This window comes from Centrocercus urophasianus, unplaced genomic scaffold (genome assembly GCF_019232065.1).
Source record: "Centrocercus urophasianus isolate 14NV4802_14NV808 unplaced genomic scaffold, USGS_Curo_1.0 seq_15, whole genome shotgun sequence".
In the NCBI taxonomy this organism is placed as follows: domain Eukaryota; kingdom Metazoa; phylum Chordata; class Aves; order Galliformes; family Phasianidae; genus Centrocercus; species Centrocercus urophasianus.
The window spans coordinates 3,208,122-3,220,689 of NW_024884697.1; the positions used below are offsets into that span (position 1 = coordinate 3,208,122).

At 41.3% G+C, this 12,568-nt stretch overlaps 1 protein-coding gene across 1 annotated transcript in view; it reads left to right on the forward strand.

Moving 5' to 3' along the window:
* TAF3 (TATA-box binding protein associated factor 3) overlaps positions 1-12,568 on the forward strand; it is a 113,390-nt gene that overhangs the window by 57,735 nt on the left and 43,087 nt on the right. The window lies entirely within an intron of this gene.

Here is a 12,568-nt window from a genome sequence, read left to right on the forward strand (position 1 = left end):
CGCTGGTAATGCCCTGTGTATCTTTTTAAAATGTAATTAGTAAGACACATAATTAGTTTTTGCTTTGAAGTAGAGTTTTTTTACTTGCTTTAGCTCCGTTAAAACTCTTATCTCCCTCCCACCGTAGGTAAATAACATGATAGCATAATATTCCTGTTGCTTTAATAGTTGGCGTTTTAGCGTTGGAATATGAATCCAAACAAAAGCAAAATCAGAGCACAGCTTCCTTCAGGTCACCTCTGTGCAAGAATATTGAGTTCCTTTCATGCTCCACACTTAAGTGCAGTGCATGGCTGCTGACTTGACCCCAGTATTTTAAAGAGAAGTTGTTGCCTGTTGAGGTGTTTGTTGGTATTTTGGGACATTCTCATGTGCTCGTTCTGTTCAGCATGAATTGATTGTAAGTATTCATTGTGGTTTGATTGCTTCAGGTATTCTGCAGATAGCAACATGGGAATGAATGGGAATGAATGAATTTTGCTTACCTGTGTGCCATTTACCCTTTTATAGGCAAATTGTGCTTATAACGTTCTTGGTGCACATGATAAGCAATTGCAACGACGTGCTGAAACAGAGTATAATGCTTAACACTTAGCTCTTTATGACTTTGGAGCACTTTCCACCCATGGCTTGATCTTCCCAACACCATCCTGGTGTGTTAGTGGGCATCAATCACATGTGTTTATGGCTCCCTACCACATGCTGTGTTCTGTTCCACTAGCATCTTCACTTTATGTGTGCAAAAAAAGTGCTCGTATCCATAATGAACTTCAGGATTCCGTGCTGTCTGATTTGCTGTCATTGCATGCTGTGTGTTAACCCATACTCTAAATTTTTTGTTCTACCAGTAGGTACCATTATCACAAGCAGAATTCCCGTGAACAGAGCCAAACTGGAACTTTGGCAGGGTCAGAGCAGAACACAGGCAGAATGTTACTGATGTTTGTTGGGTTTTTGAGATGAGCTGCACCAATTAATCGCTTTTTTCTTGTCCTTCTACCCCAGCTGTCCTTACTCCTTTACTTTGTCATACAATCCTGGGCTCTGGAACAAGGAGTCTCTTCATTTGATGCTTTGAACACGCTGGATGCTAGTTGGAGCATGTGTGACTTCCCAAAATATAAATAATAATGTGAAGGGTTTGTGTTATTGCATAATAATTGGATTGACACATCTGGCTGTATTTTTTTCAGGTTTTGATTGCAGGTATGTTTAATTGGTGTTAAAATTGGCTGTTGTGTATGTTCTTTGTCACAGCTTGTTTTAATACCTCGTGTTTGCAGTTGTCCTAGTTTTACCATCTTGAAAGATGGTTTCTATTTAGTTCCTTCCACTGTTTTCCACAGTTTGTTTTAAAACCCACAAATTTAGCTGAAGTGTTTGCTTTTTTACTTAAGAATGTTAACTTTAGAAATAAAATATTTCCTGTTTATCAGCAGAAGTGTTTCTTCCCACTTGCTCGCATGATTTCAAAGATAGATTTTTTATTTCCTTCTCTTACAGTGCCTTTCTTGTGCTAAATATAATAAAACCCAAGCGATGATAAAGCTTATTTAACCCAAATATGCCTGCCTTACCTCAAATAAATACAAAATAAATTGGGCAAAAGAAAGAGATAATATTTTTGAATCAGTATACAAACATTGCTCTCTGTAAGATATTCATTGTACTGCAGTAAATGGGGAAAATATATTGAATTTATGCACACATGATTGACTTTTCATACAGTGAACCCAGGTTAAACATCTTGAATATGGAATATGAATAGAGCTAACATTTTCATATGAAGCAATAATGAAAATGAACAGAGCTCCATTTCGACTGATAGCAAAGAACATTTGATACTCCAAGGCATAAAATGTGTTTAGTACTTGGGTTTTGTTAAGCTTGACAGAAGCCAGGAAATGGGACAGTACAACCGCAGCATAAAGGCTTCTTCTGTACCCGATGACAGACTCGAGGATGTAACTTGGTAAAGACAATAATGCCACCCGACTGCTCGCCATTCCCTACAGTAAAAGGAGAAGGCATTCAGGGCTGCCTGCCGTCAAAGGGTCCGCGTCTGAAAATATCAATCCTTGGGACCTGTGTTTTGTTCCCTGTTCGGAGCCTGGCGCCAGGCTGCAGGGAGGGAGGGAGGAGAGAGACGAAAAAACCTTTTTCTGTGCAATTTGCAGGGTGGACGGTGTAACAAATGGCATGGGGTTTCGTGTGGGTAGCAGGAAGGATGTCCGGGTGTTTTCCTTTCAGACTGAAGCACGTGGTTTGCAAACCAACAGCGTGATATGCTCTGGGTTCCTATCCCTGGTGGCCCTCCCCTCTCTGATTCCTTGCCTTGAGTCTTTCTGACAGAAGATAACAAGGGCTGCATTTCAGGAGCTCCTTCCTGCAGTGGTTTTGGTCCCCAGTGAGCTGTCTATGTTACCATTTGATAGGCAAAATATCAGAAGTCAAAATACACAGGTCAGAGAAAAACTGCCTGAAACTTTTTCCCTGCACACTCACCCTTCTCACTTCAAGCCCAAGTTCAAATTGCTTTCTCTTTGCAGCCCCATAAATGCATTTTTCTTCCTTTTGTTTTTCTATAAATTCCCTTGTTTACCATCAAGAGCCATTGAAGAGTTCACTTTTTATGCTTGTAGTGTTTTAAATTAAATATTTAATGGCACCTAGAAATTGACTTAAAGAAAAGCTCATCACTACAATTGAGGTTTGACGTGTGAGTCTCTCACAGAATCACAGAATGGCCCAGGTTGGAAGGGACCTCAAGGATCATGAAGCTCCAACTACCCTGCCACAGGCAGGGCCACCAACCTCCACGTTTAATACCAGACCAGGCTACCCAGGGCCCATCCAACCTGGCCTTGAACACCTCCAGGAACAGGGCATCCACAACCTCTCTGGGCAGCCTGTTCCAGCACCTCTCCACTCTTTCTGTAAAGAATTTCCCCTTGACATCCAACCTAAATCTTCCCTCCGTCAACTTAAAACCATTTCCCCTTGTCCTGCAGTTATCTACCCTTTCCAAGAGTTGATTTCCCTCCTATTTGTAGGCTTCCTTTAGGTACTGAAAGGCTGCAGTGAGGTCACCCAGCAGCCTTCTTTTCTCCAGGCTGAACAAACCCAGCTCCCTCAGCCTGTCTTTGTAGGGGAGGTGCTCCAGTCCCCTGATCATCTTGGTGGCTCTGCTCTGGACCCTCTCCAACAGCTCTTTGTCTTTCTTGTACTGGGGGCTTTAGTCTGTATACAGGCAGCAAACCTTTCATGAAGAGTCAGAAAGCCATCTGATCAGCCAACATGCAGCCCACAGAGCTCAGAAGGAAAATTTGGCTTCCATTCAATTGAAATAGGCTCTTAATTGATCCTATGCAAACCCAGAATGGGTACTTCTTGCAAAAATAAACAAAGACAAAAATAAGCAGAAGCCTGTTGGCTTCCAAGCTCCAGGTGTTTTAGGGCTGTGTTTGCCTGAAGGGAATTGTGATGCATGTGGTTTCCCCATCACAGTGAGGATTTACATTAAACATATGAACTTCCCAACTGAACCATAACTAGCCGAGTCCTGAGGACTGACCTAAAATCCCTTGATGTTGTGTATTTCAAATACAAACGTCTTAGCAGCATTCAGGAGAATGCCCACTTCCGCACTTGACTAAAGGGCACCCATCATCTTCAGCCACTGAGGGTTAATGAAGGTCCTGGGCCACTTATCTTTGTGGTTACTGTTTTCTCTGTTTTGGCTTGCATTTCTTTGCAGGTTTCTCTGTGTATTTTGCAAGTTCATTGTTGTGAAGGATTCTTCATCCAAGATGCCTTTGAATTTCTGTCAAGCATTTGGCTGGCAAGCAAGCAGCCTTCTTGGATCTTTCCTTCTTAGTTTGTTCACCTGTAAAATGGGTCTTAAAAAATGCACAGAACACACTGCTACATTCTGCAACTAAATAGGATATTCTGTATAGAATCATAGGATGACTTGGGTTGGAAGGGACCTCAAAGATCATCTCATTCCAACCCCCCTGCCTCGGGCAGGATTTCCAACCACTAAAACAGGCGCTAAGTGAGGCTGGCTGCCTATGACCCCAGTATAGAGATCTTGCTGCTGTGTGTTGGGAATGTATGTTAAATTCCCAAGGCACACACAGTGTGTAAGGAACAGTACAGTTGTGGGTCTTGAATGGAACGAAACTTTTAGTCCACCAAGATCCCAAACCTCATTTAGAAAGTCCTTTGAGAATCCACATGGATTTAAGTGAGAAAGTACAGCAAGGGGAAAAGGCAACCAAAGGTTTTGTCTTGCCATCCTTAAACTGATCACTATTGCCTGCAGCTGTACAGCTGTACAGTTGCTACCCTGGGGAGCAGTAGCTGCTCCCGTGATACAGCATCAGCCTTGCTGTGCCCATTGCTGGTTGCAGAAGGAAGACGAAGAACAGTTTTGCAATTAGTGCAGTGGGCTGGGATTCAGAATATTGAGGTCAGGCTTGCTTTGTGACCTTAGGTAGGTCACTTCCGCCATAAATCAGTATTATTACAGTAATATTTCCTTTCCTTCATCTTAGGTATGCCTTCTGTGTTTGATTTGTAAACTGTTCTGACTCAAGGCTTTTCAGATTAAGTCTGGACAGCATCCACCACAATGGAAGTCTGTGGTTAGCTGGGGTCTCCAAGATGCTGCTTTAATAAAAACAATCATAAATTCAAAGCTGTTATTATGTGACCTTATTCTTTTAAATGTTCAAATGCATGAGGTTATACTTGTTAAGCTCTGTGAAGCCAGGAAATACCAGTGGTAAGGTTGAGACTACGATCTTAAGATGTCATAGCGCAAATGAGCTACAGTCACAACTTATTTCTCAAGTATCATTGATATTTCATTTATCAGAACTTCTCTAAATAGGAAAGGATGCAGCGTAATGCCCATTCAGAACAGGGATTTGCCTGATCGCAACCCTGCAGTGCTGTGATTTTGCTTGGTATTTACATCAAGGCACCTTGTTTAGTCCTTCATGTAGTTTTGTAGGCGCACATTTTCTCATGTATGAGATTCTTTTCTGCTTTAATATGAATTTATTCATTCATAATACTGTTTTTAAATGGAATATTTCAAACAGAGTCCAGAGAAGCATTTTGGATGAACAGTAACATTTTAATCAGCAATGTTTCATGTGAAGAAACTCACTGCTGAGACTCAGTACAAGCCACCTGTGTGCACCCAGTCTGCCCAGCATTCCCAGTTTAATGCTGACTGTGTCTTTACAACCCAGCATGTGTGCATGGGAACCCCTGAGCAGACCTAGGAAAAGAAAACAACAGGACAAGGTGCCTTTGCCAGCAGAAGTCTTTCAGCCTGCTCTCATTTGCCCAGATTCCCCAGGTATGCAGGTATATAAGAGTAGTTTTTCTGTTCTGACAGGACATATGCAGAACCATCAGCTGTGGCTATCTCCACTACTAAAGATGTATAATTCAGCTCTTCCATTCTTTCCAGTATAGCAGGCATCCCTATCACTGTCTCAGAATGATTTTACATGAAATTTGTTACATATTTAAAAGACAAATACATAAATGCATTTGATTTTGGCTGCATGCTAGCAGACTAGTCTTACAAATGACAGAATTGTGCCCTGTGTCAAAGCTTGCATGCACAGAATAAGAGGTTTAATACTGCAGAAAAGTCCCTGAACAGAAAATTGAGGCACTGAAGACACTATCCTCAGTTTTCTGCAGAAAGCAGTTTTGTTCACTTTTGCTTGCTCTGCTTGATGAGGGGTGAGGCTGAAAGCTAAAAGCCCTAACTTGTTTCCAAAGGGAACTCTGCTTGTATTTGTGGAAATAGGGCTAATTAATTCACGTTTGCACCTGGCAGAGCATAGCTTTGACAACCATGTAAGTTCTCACTTTCATTATTTTGTCCTTCACTGAATTTACATAGATGAGTTCAATGATACCATACCTAGTTTGAACCAAAAACAAACTCCAAAGCATCATTAAGAGAGGCTGCACGAGGAGCTTCTCTCTCTGCTCTGTCACCCGTGGGGCAGCAGCTTTGCAGTTGCTTCTGGTTTTGTTCTACTTTCCCATGATTTCAGCAGGAGTGAACAATATTGCTAAACTTTTTTTTCTTTTTTTTTTAAGGCTGTGACAGGCCAGACCTGATAAATTTTAACATGATAGGGAAAGCTATAACCTGCTGAAAATGGGGGTTATAATTAAAATGTGTAGGCATCCTGAATTATAGCTGTTGTGAGTGTTCCAGCTATAGTAATAATTGAAGACCTTTTAACAATTTTATATGTTCTCTTCTAGCTTGGCCTTGAGCTTAGGCAGGACTTCAGTTTCAAGATAATTTTCTTGTCCTCAAAAGTTAAATTGCTTTCTTTAATATAAAGCATACAATAAGGAGTGCAATTGAAAAGCTGCATGCCCACTGAACCTGCTCTTTCAGCATTAGCCTCTGCTGGTTAGGAGCAGATCCAGAGGAACAAACACTCTTTTATTATTAGATGATAAATCCCTGATGCTGTATCGCTGCTTTGGCTTTCAACCTTATTGAGCTTTCAAGAGAAATGCCTTTGTTTATACCATTAACTTCCTGGTAGCATCCAAATATCTGTCACTGTACCATGGACTTGAATTTTTACTTGGTAAATACAGCTGTATTGTTAATGGCATGTGTGATGCTGTACAACCAGGATCTGGCTTATATCCTGATGAAAAGCTGTAGAAGCAGATGTGGGTTTTGCTGTTTTTATTGCAGAATTTTGTTTGCAAGGTGCAGCTTCTAATAAGTTTTAATTGAAGGAGCTGGTGAGTTAAGGTGGGTGCCTAAGAAATAGAAAATATTATTTCTGCTGAAAGTTACTGAGATTGTTATTTCTAGATTAAGTGCTTTTCAAAATATGGCCCTGAGTGCAGAAAGACAAATGGAAACAGTGCTTTAAAAAGTATTATTTACATCAAAATATCTGAACAAGTAGTATGTTTGCATCTCAGTGTGTTCCATGCAGAAAGTCTGTTAGAATAGGAAAGTAATCTCCATTTCTGAATGTGTGCACATCTGTTTGTCAAATTACATTGGTTTGATTCTTAGCTTCACAGTTCTCACGTGGCTTCAGCTGGGGAAGCTGAGGCACAGCTCAGAATTCATTTGCCAGGAAAATTAGTTGAGAGGCAAAGGTAAAAATGTAAATTCGGTGGCTGCCTGATCCGTGGTTGTGGTGCTGAGCTGCCTGTGAAATTTGCTTCCCAACACCTGCTCTGAGATGGCTGGCGTGTTGGCTAGCAGGAGCTTTGCTTTCATTGGGACATTATGCTAACAAATGTTTTTATCACATGGATGTGCTAGCCCACAATACTTGTTTAATATCTGTTGAGATCCTGACTGTAACCAACTAGCAAAACTTTTCTTCTGATGGGAGCTTTCTGGCTACATTTAGCACGTAGTCAGGACTCAGTGTGCTATATTGCCAAGAAATGTCATTAAAAGGCTTTATAAGCTGTCAGGCTTTAGGCAGTGTTTTCTGCTGCGGAGTATCAAATTGGTGGGGTACCGTAATTTGGTTTTTAAGTTTGTCTGTTGAATGAGTACCAATTTGTATAGATAATATATTGTGTGTTAAAGTGAGTGCTCTGCTTTTGTACCTTCCCTTCCATTAAGAAGATGAGACCTCGGATAACTACGAGTTTCAGATAATGTGGAATCAAATACGTTAGCAAGTCGTACTGTAACGAATCAGCACAATGACTATTTTATGTTTGAAGTGGAGATCATGTTTTGCGTGCCTGTAAATGCCTTGTTGGAAAAATCAATTCTGAGCATCCCCTTTCTCCGTGTTTTTATTCCTTTTGCCTTGACTGTATTTTGACACTGGAAGTTTCAGTCTGCTCACATGCTGGGTTTAACTCTTGACTTTTTCAAACCCACTCCAGATTTACGTTGGGATTGCTGAGACCAGCGTGTGCTTTCCCAGAACGTGTGCTGTTAACCAGTGCTTAATTACCATGTTTGACTGGCAACATAGGAGAAGTATGCTCAGAAGATGCCTGAAAAAATGAATTATCTCCTCAAGCCTCAAACTCCTAATATTTTTGGATGCCTCCGGTTTTTTTGGCAAAGCGACACAGCAAAGCTATAGCATCCCACACAATAGGATTGAAGCCATGCTTCAGCTGAGGCAAGCACACCCATAAGGGCTTGAACCTCAAGGCACTTGGGGAAATTATCAGTAAGTCCCATTTGATAGAGGGATGCTAGTGAGACAGAAACTGGGTCTTGCCAAGCACTGCTGAGCTGCTCACCGGCAGAGTGGGCTCTTCAGATCGACTTGAAATAGGAAAATTGATGAGAAAAGGAGATATAGGAGGGCTTTTCCAGACCACAGAATTGGGGAAAGAGGTTTTATAGAGAGATGTAACGCGTTCCTTGGTTTGATTTATTAATATTTTCTCACTAGACAGTCGGCTTTATTCCACTTTTAAGATAGTCTTTGCCCTGGGTGCAGTAAGCTTTTGCATTTTATGAAGGGATGTATTGGTAGCCTTGTGAAAATGTGACTGTGACCTATTTAGATGGGTTAGAGTAGGGTGCAAATCTCTGCACTGGGAAAAAGTATCATTTTCCAGCTGGGCAGAAAATCGCATTTCTTCTGTAATAGAACACAAGAGCTCATTGAACACCGGAGTGGGGTGGCTGAGCCGCCGGGGGAATGAATTCTCTGCTTAAATATTCCATCAGATAGCAGAAATCCTGGGAGTCCGAGGAGCAAAATTATTGGCTTCAGTAGAAGACCAAAAAGTTCTGCTTTGTCACAATCCAGACTGCTCGGCTGCAGTGGAACATTGGGTTTGTTTTGTGAGATTGCACGACGCTTTATGTGTATATTCTCTGGGTTAGTTGTCCCGTCCCGAAAATAAAAAGGTATTAGATGTGAACATAGCCCTGTGCTGGCAAGGGGATGACATTTGGAGATTCATGCTTAGTTCAGGAAGTCTGTCTTAGAAACTGCATTTTTTGGAACAGAGGCATCTGTTTCTTAGAAAATCAACTATTTGACCACTCGGAGCTGGGTAGGGAAGCTAAATCATCAGTGGTAGTACAGTATAATATTTGTGTCAACACTCTTGCAGCCGGGATCAGAATCACTTTGCAGGGGGTTGTAATATCTAGCTTTGTGGGTATTCAAGGGTCCTGTGCACTTTTGTGCATCCAAAACTATGTTGGGTTTTTCCATGTGTTGTTACTAGTCTGATAGGAGATTGCTTCTCCTTAGGCAAACATTTTTCTTCAATGATGTACTTCCAGATGATGGATATTTGAAGAGTAATTTAAGATTTCAATAAGCTTTGCAAAGTCATGGCGTATGAAAAACAGGAACATGCAAGAGTTTGTGAATTTGGGCAATGCCACATCATTGGGTTCATGTGGGGGCTTTTAAGTGCCTCAGCTATTAAACTCCATTGTTCAGAATGGGCAAATCTTATCTTGGCCTCACGCTGGCATCACAGCAGCAAACTTGTTGAATTCCCCTAAGTTATGGAAATACCTGGTGTAGAACCTAAAGTCCGTATTACAAGTTTTGACACTGTTCCCTTTCAACCAATGGGGAACATATAATATTTTCTATCCTTCAAAGCCGCTTTTCTGTAGAGATAACATTGGCAAGGATAGCTTCGAAGATACGCGCTCACTCAGCGGAGGAACATTTCTGTATTACTCACAGAGATAAGGCCGTATTAAGAACTTCCTTGGAGTTCTTACCAAAAATCAATTCTATCTTTTATAGTTCTCTGGAGATAATTCGTCTCTCTCCATCCTAATCCTTAGTGGGGGGGCCAGGGAAAGGAAGGATGCGGTAGACAAGTGGATGTTACAGTCTCAGAGTCCTTTTGATGTTCATTTTGAAGTTGAAAACAAAACCTTTTCTGAGTGGTGAGTCAAGCACAAGTTGATAGACATTCTCACCTGAGTCACAGCCCCATGGTCAGAGTTGTCTGTGCTAACTCTTTGCAATTTGTAGATGGAGAGCCTGTAAAAATGCATGGCTGTGGCATTAGCCTTTCAGTTTGTAGGCTCCCTGTGGGGATCCTACAAAGAAGAGGGGAATCAACTCTTTGAAAGGGTAGATAACAGCAGGACAAAAGGAAATGGTTTGAAGTTGAGGGAGGGAAGATTTAGGTTGGATGTGAAGGGGAAATTCTTTACAGAAAGAGTGGAGAGGTGCTGGAACAGGCTGCCCAGAGAGGTTGTGGATGCCCTGTTCCTGGAGGTGTTCAAGGCCAGGTTGGATGGGGCCCTGGGCAGCCTGGTCTGGTATTAAATGTGGAGGTTGGTGGCCCTGCATGAGGCAGGGGGGTTGGAGATTCCTGATCCTTGAGGTCCCTTCCAACCCGGGCCATTCTGCGATGAGCAGGTTATCCTGAAGTGTCAGGGTTTGGTAATGCAAAATATCCAAAGCAGTGGATCGGCAAAAATATCATTCCTGAGCAGGAATGAATTTAGACTTTTATTCTGAGTTGAGTATCTTTTGTCTCTAAATACATGCAATTCTTGAGCAGTCATAAAGCTTATTAATCATATTGCTTGTGATAAATGATATTTTTTGCTATTTTGTCATTCAGCTTGTCTGTTATATGTCAAGGACAATATCTTCTTGCATTTGCTTAGCATATCAAAAATGGAAATAATGTATTTACAGTTCTTCAGGTGACCAGAATAAATTGTCCCGTTTTTCCTCCTCCCAGTTCCTAACACTTTCCAGGATAAGTGATTTTTTTTTTCTTTTCTAATTTGCAGAAGATATATGTGCAAGTCCTGGCAACACCTTTCTCTCTGAGATGGTTAAGAAGGTGTCCCCTTGTTCTTGCTCACAAACTTTCTATTTCTTTCTCCCTATAAGGCACATAGATTTTAAAGACAGCTTTCTGTGCAGATAGCTGAGTAAATCTTAGATTTTTGTGGGAAGCCTCAATAGCCGGAGAACTGTGTATTTATCCCATGGTAACAGATGTGAGTTAGAGACCCATGAAGAACTTACGGCAAAGGGAAACAAGTTGTTATTGTAGTAAAATTCCTAGTGCTTTATTTTTGTTGTTACTTCATCCCACAGTTCTGGAGGTCATTTTAATGAACTTAATGAGTTCCTGGGTGTACACAAATTACACCACTGCTTTGTGTTTGTTTCTCTAAGCCAGAAATGGAGGCATAAATGGAGGCAGAGAGGGGATTCAGAAATAGAATGAGAATCTGATGTCTGCTAGGGTCTTATCTAGCCCTTGAAACAAATCCAAATCTATGTGAATCTGAAATTCTACGTTAAGAGGTCTGCAGGTCCCTCCAAAAAAAAAATGTTGGCAGGTCTTTTTGATTTGTCTCAGTGGTATTTCATCTCTGAGAGAAATGCTCAGCCATTATTTGAGGTTCTTGTCCTTCTGTCTTTCTGTCTGTCAGCTCAGAGCATGGCAGCTCTTGATGGGGAGGGAGAGAAGGAAGAACTTTCCTTCTCTCACTTTGTTATGAAATAATACAGATTAAAGAAGGGGAAAAAAAAAATTAAAGACAAACAGAGAAGTGATCTCTGCTGAATCAAAGATGCCATTAAGGAAAAACAAAGAAATCTCAAGTCCCGCCTGAACAGAAGGATCCTCTGTCTTACTGTGAAGTAAGAGCTCTGAATAAATCTTACTTTTCTTCATGTCCAACAGAAGGCTGAATGCACATGTCTGTATTTGCCCTTGAGAGAAGATGAAGGACATATCATCTTACCCAAAAATGCGGAGACTCCTGTGCACAGAAAGGGTTTGCCCAGAGAGGTGATGGATGCCCCATCCCTGGGGACATTCAGAGTCAGGCTGGGCCAAGCTCTGAGCACCTGATTGCTGAAGGTGTCCCTGTTCATTGCGGGGAGTTGGACTGGGTGACACTGAAGGGTCCTTTCCAACTCAAAAGATTCTATGACTCTGCCTAAATGAGTATTTGGGAGCAAAGCCTGCAGAATGCACACTATGTAGTGGAATAACTCTGCAGGATGTACACCATGTGTTGTAATAACCAACTCAGCAAGCAGTTCTCCTCATTCACTCTCTGACTTGTTCCTCACTGTCTTAGACCATGTGTCCACATCCCCATCTTTCCCATATTCCTGCTTTAGTTTTGCTTTATCATTTCTCCCTCTCTTCATTACTTCTTACAGACTAACACTTCATCAGCTTTCTGCATTTTTTGTCCTTTGCACAAGACTTCAGTTTTGTCTTTCTCTAGCCACCGATTTCCTTCAACTGTTCAAGAAAATGTAACAAATGACACAAAAACCAAATGTGTTCTTGCCTTTTCCAGTTTTTATTTTTATGCTAAATGTGAGCAGAGCAAGCTTAGGATGTGGGAGAGGAAAAAGGGAGGAATTGTAATGTTTTATGGGTTTTGGAAGTTGCAGGCAAGGAAAACCAAACAAAAGGAAGCAAATACAAAGACAAAAGAAAACAGAGAATCAAAACAAAAAGAAGAAACAATAAAATGGGAAAGAAAATCTTCATTGTTTTTCATAATTTATTTGTGGACAGTGTGGGTAACTGC